The sequence below is a fragment of the Pelmatolapia mariae genome, linkage group LG23 (genome assembly GCF_036321145.2).
Source record: "Pelmatolapia mariae isolate MD_Pm_ZW linkage group LG23, Pm_UMD_F_2, whole genome shotgun sequence".
Taxonomy (NCBI): Eukaryota; Metazoa; Chordata; class Actinopteri; order Cichliformes; family Cichlidae; genus Pelmatolapia; species Pelmatolapia mariae.
The window spans coordinates 12,755,488-12,761,507 of NC_086246.1; positions in this window are offsets into that span (position 1 = coordinate 12,755,488).

The window sequence follows — 6,020 nt, forward strand, 5'->3', positions numbered from 1 at the left end:
CTCACTGGGTTGGAGTCCAGTTCATATGTGTTCTCCGACCCCTAGAGGGAGCTCCAACTCTATGAGTGTTATGAGTGTTATAAGGGTCTCCACATTTATTTGTCCTTCAGTGAGTATGCTCGCTTGTAATGACTCTGCTGTAGAGAAATACAGTAGAAGTGCAGTATATGAACTTGTTTTACAGACATGCAAAAAAAAGGGTCAGATTTTTTTGACATGGGGTTGGATGCAGTGTACTAAAGCCCTTAGCCATGATCCTTCACTGTCAGAATGCATTGAGGTGACAGTGAAGCGTGGTCCTGATTTCGCCTCAGCTTAAAAAGGAGAATTCCACTCAGAGATTAAGTGTATTATTAGCACTCGTGTTATTATAGTCCTATTTCACTCTATAGCTTAAACCGAGATATGAGCAGTCTACCTCAAAAGAAGCCTATAGCCACAGATTAAATGCATGTCATTGCTGTCTCAAATGAAATACGTAATAGACAGCATAATAATAGTAACAGGCATCATGATGTGTGTGTCTGCGAGTAGGAAATAAGGAGTTGCAGTACACCAACATATTAGTTTGTATCAGTCTTTCACCCAGCAGTCTGCATCTACCAATTCCACAGAAAACACATCTACCACGGCGCTTTTTATGGCTCACGCTACACTAAAGCTTTCACCCCGTGAATACAGGTGCTTTTATTCATGTCTCCATTCCGATTGAAAAATGGGACAAAACACTCAAAGACTCAACAGTGAAAACGGGAACTCTTTAGCTTCAGCAAGCTCAATTTGTGCAGTACCCCGTGGTAAGAAAACAGCTTCACCCCACTGACACGTTGGTCACGATGACCCAATCATCCCCTACAATCTCCCAAAGAGGACAGAATCAAAGCAAGAGGTCCTTTCAGGGGTAGAATCTCCCTCTCTCTGTAACTCCATCAATCACAGTTTACAACTCCTAGGACAAATGAGCAAACCTGCAGCAACAGCCTTGTTCTCTGGTTTCTAGAACATTCCCCTTCATTTGTGCACACTTGTAGCTGCTCTTCTTCTTGTGGAGGCTTTTCACCTGACACGTTTCACTGAGTAATTTGCCAACACTTAGGTGAGAAATTGTGCTGGGTTTTTGCCTCAGAGTAGTGGCTCCTCAGAGATACAACATTCTCCCTCAAATTCTTTGACAGGGCAACCCCAGCAGCTTCTGTGAAAAGCTGAACAGTCCTAGTCTGTTGCTTGGAATGGCTTCGAGGACCTGAGCTGTGCAATATTTATTTTACCTCATACTGTAGTGTGCAAAAGAATCTCGAGTCACACCTCATTTCTTTGTATTTTTCTTGGAAAAGACGACATGGGTGCAGCAGTTTATTGAAATGTGTGCAAACTCACGGAAGTACAGTCTTCTTCTTTCAACTGCTCTCACAGCAGGTCATGCACCTCCATCTTCCTCCTTTACTACATCCATGAACCTCCACCAAGAGCCTCCTCTTTCCCTCCTGCCTGGAAGCTCCATATTCAACATCCTTTGTTCAGTGTATTCACTATCCCACATGCCCAAGCCATCTCAGCCTCGCCTCCCTAACTTTGTTTTAACCACCCAACATGAACTGTCCCTCTAATATATAATTTCTAATCTAGTCCAACCTGGTCAAATCTCCACACACGCAAAAATAGTTTGTACAAGTCTGGTATGACCACCTTTATTCTATTTGTTATTATTTATTCTAACACAGCCTAAACTCACATAGGCAAGCTTTCTTGGAATTTCTTTAAGTAGCTGAAAGGCATTCAAAGCTTTTCTTTGGATGTTTCTGCTTTTTGTTCTGTTCTCTGTCATGATGATCACACACTGCTTCAACAGTGTTGACGTTGGGATCTGGGGAGGCCAGTCCATGACTCATAGTCTTCCATTGTGTGTTTTTCTATCCAGCTATGCTTTTACTGCACTGGCAATGTATTTGGCATCATTATCATGCTGAAAAATGACATCATTGCTATCAAGCACTTTCCAGATGGTATTGTATGCTGGGTTGCAATCATAATTCCATCAGTTTTGCCAAGAACATCATTGGCTGAAACGCAGCCCCAAACCACGACAGAGCCTCCACTGTGTTTTTGCAGCACTCACTGTTGTACTGCTTACATGAACACTCATACATACTAATGATGACCTGAACCAAACATTTGGCATTTTTCTTATATTTAGTTAAATCTCTCCCTTAAGATTGGATTCTTGACAGCCACCCTTCCGCTGAGACTACTTCTGAGGAGACTTCAGTGAGTAGTGCATCTCTCGTGTCCTATGTCAGGTCCACCATTTGTCCAATATCCTCAAAATCCAAAAACACCATGCTGAGATATGGCAAGTTTTTAGCCAATACTTCTTTGAGGGTACTTTTTTATGCCTGTCAAACGGAGTTATCTTTGGACTTTTTTCAGATTAGAAAGAAAGGGAACAAATTTTGTGTTTGGCTAGCAAGTGCCGAAAATATCACGTACAACTGCTTCTTTGCTTAGTTGTCCGTTATATGTAGACAGGAAAGTGGCTTAATAAACAAAAAAACATTTGAAAGTCGCCAGGTACAAACGACAGGACTGAAAATGAGTGAAAAAGAAGCCAATGAAAAGGCGTTCGGAAAGCCTGAAGAACTACTGCTCAAGACCACTTTAAAAATAAATTACAAGGAAGTCCGTTTCCTTGGAAGTACAATAGAAAGGAATGAGGGGTGACTCAAGACTTTTACACAGTGCTGTATATAAAGCCCTAACTGAAGTCTGTTTGAATGCAGACTAAAGCTTATTTTATAATTGTTTCTGACTTTGAATGGAAATGACTTCATTCATGTCCGTTTCTTCAACTAGAGAGAACAGGAGGCAGAAGGCAGTGCTAAAAATGTGGAGGATGGTCAGGTCACTTTGTCTGACAGACTGTGAGCCAGAGATAACAAATTAGAAAAAAAATTTGCTAATGCTATGTCAGCTGTTTGTCTGACATAAACAACGTGCTGCGACATCTTCACCGACTATTTCTGAACATAAACTCAGGCTCCTGCTAATATCACTCCATGTCTTGTCCTTGATGACAGAGAGCTTTAATGGCAGTGGCAGTGGCAAGATGCCCTGAACAATTTGCTGAGTGAAGTCACTGAAAGGTCTGTCTAAATTAAGGGATGTTGTACTTCTACCTCTGTCAAAATTGAGTGCATTTAAGTGGGAGGAACAGCCAAGCTGGCAAAACACGGCATGTCTCTGAGTTGCCCTCTGAAGCGGGCTTCCAATGGAAAAACTAACAACAGGTAATTTGTGGTCCGAGAGTTATTGCTGCTTTTACATCAGAGCAAAACTAGAGTTCCATTTATCTTTAGTGGTACATAGAGAGCCTGACATTTTATCATATTTACACTTTTTTTTTTCAAATGACAATTCATTCTTTCTACCGGCTCAATGTTGTTTGATGCTGTTTTTAAAAAAGACATTTTTTAAAAAGCCATGGTTACCAAATGGTTCAACTTTTGGTTCAGTGATTTCATATTTGAATACCAAAAACAAACAATAGACATACATGTAGCAAAAGAGATGCTGAATTCTGTCAAAGTTCTGTAGTAACAAAGATAAAGTTTGATTTTTCAAACAAAATGGATAAAATGCTGAAAGAATGCAGTTTATTCCAAAAGAATATCCAACCACAGATCGAAGCCATTGCTTATTGTGAATATTGTACGTTTTATAGCCAATATTTAGGGCCTGAAATAACCACGGTGATCAATCTTAGTTTTTTAGACTAACTTTGCCACATGAGTAAAAGATGCTATCTATTTTCCCAAAAAGCCAGCTTTACGACTTCTCTTAAACACAATTTTGACTAGAAAACGGAGCCAGATTTGGATGACTCCTTTAAAATTGATGGGTTAAGGAATTATTTGCTGCTATTGCTGGGTAGATGTATAGAGAAATGGAAGATCAAGGAAAGCCAAAGTGGAACCTTAAACTGTGATTGAACTACTTCTACTTTTGTTAAAATTGGTTCTATGCGATCTGAAAAAGAAAAAAGTGCTACAGATTGGGTGCTTTCATTGTATCGATTGGTTGCTCAATTTAAATTGCTGCTCACATTTTCCAGTCTCCAAACCTGGGGTGATTTTTGTCATGCAGGATCGTAACTTTGAGCCAGAGTGCTGTGTGATTTTTAAAACTGGAGTCTTCCTCGCTTGCACACTTATCATTGTGGTGCGAAAAGCATTTTATTTATTTATTTTTTTTAAATGCCAGACTTGTCATCTCTCTATAGCCAGCAGCTTTTATTCATATTCTTGCAAAAATTATGAATCATCTCTTAAGTGAGCTATACGGAGCAGCAGTGTTTTCCACGTTTGACGCACTTAATCTCAAATTATTATGTATTGAACGAAATGACAAAAATGTGAGTGACGTTCTGCTGTCTCATCAGTGGGCATAATTACCTTTCCTTTAAATGTCATTTATGTACTTTTTGTCGAGTGTACGGAAGCTTTATGAGCCTTTTTGTCTTACTCAACAATATCAGAACTTCCACTGCAAAATAAATTATTTCTTTCTTCTGCAGTGGCTCAGTTTTGATTAATGCACATTCTCTACCTTAACAAGAGAGAATTTTCTCTAAATAACCTTTATCACTGACTCACTTGTGTTGGCAGTGTTAATACGTTGTGTTTTGAAATGTCACTGGTCTGCAACCCCTGACACAGCCTCAAGCAATGCAAAATTGCTGCTGGATTCTCTGAGTCATCTCTGAGTGGTGTGGTTGCACTGTTTCCGCTGCTATCAGTCTCTGCAGTTTGTTAAACAATTACTTCTCACTTTTCAAAGCAGCTACACATAACTTTTAAAGTTACTGCAACCGGAAAAGAGATAGGGTGGATTCTTAAGCATCCACACAGGAAGTGATGGTGTAGAGCAGAGTTTCAAAGTTTTTTCAACTTTTAGTTGCATCATTGAAGTGGCTGCCAGTTAGATGCAGACAAGCAAACTGATGCCTGCATGGACGTCCCTGAAGATGCCTGGTCTCTAGGGAACAATCAGGGCTCCGATTGTCTGGTAACCCTTTCCAGGTAAAACCAGTTCTATTTACATTATACATGCTTCCCTTATGCATAGCATACATCTTCATTGCAGTTGAGGCCCAGCTCTATCTATGGCACACACCAATTAGTTAAACTGAAGGAATGATCTCTAATTTCCTGCTTCTACATTCAGATAAAACCGTGTGTGGTGGGCCGTGCAGGGAAGGCGGACGCACCTGCACGGCATCCTCAATCACACCCGCCATGTTAAAACACAGGGAATCATTGACAATATTTCTCGACTGTCCCCAAACCCAGATTCCCTGCCGTGCAGGTGCACCCGCCTTCCCTGCACGGCACCGCAGACCATGCCCGACCACACCGTGATTACTATACTTGGCCCTAAAAATCTTAGAAACATGGTATCTAACCATATACTTACTCTGGATGGCATTACCTTGGCCTAGAGCAACACTGTGAGGAATCCTGGAGTCATTTATGACCAGGAAATGTGCTTTTATGTGCATATTAAACAAACATGTAGGACTGCTTTCTTGTATTTGCACAATATCTCTAAAATTAGAAACACCCTATATCACCCTAACCCATGGTGATATTCAATTCAATTTTATTTAAACAGCGCCAAATCACAACAACAGTCACCTCAAGGCACTTTATATTGTAAGCTAAGGTAAGAATAATACTTACAGAGAAAAACCCAACAATCATATGACCTCCTATGAGCAAGCACTTTGGCGACAGTGGGAAGGAAAAACTCCCTTTTAACAGGAAGAAACCTCCGACAGAACCAGGCTCAGGGAGGGGCGGGGCCATCTGCTGCGACTGGTTGGGGTGAGAGAAGGAAGACAGGACAAAAGACATGCTGTGGAGATATTAGAGTTCTTTCCTGTTATGATGTTTGCAGATGACATTGTGATCTGTGGAGAGAGTACGGATCAGAGCCTAGAGAGATGGAGGTATGCTCTTGAGAGA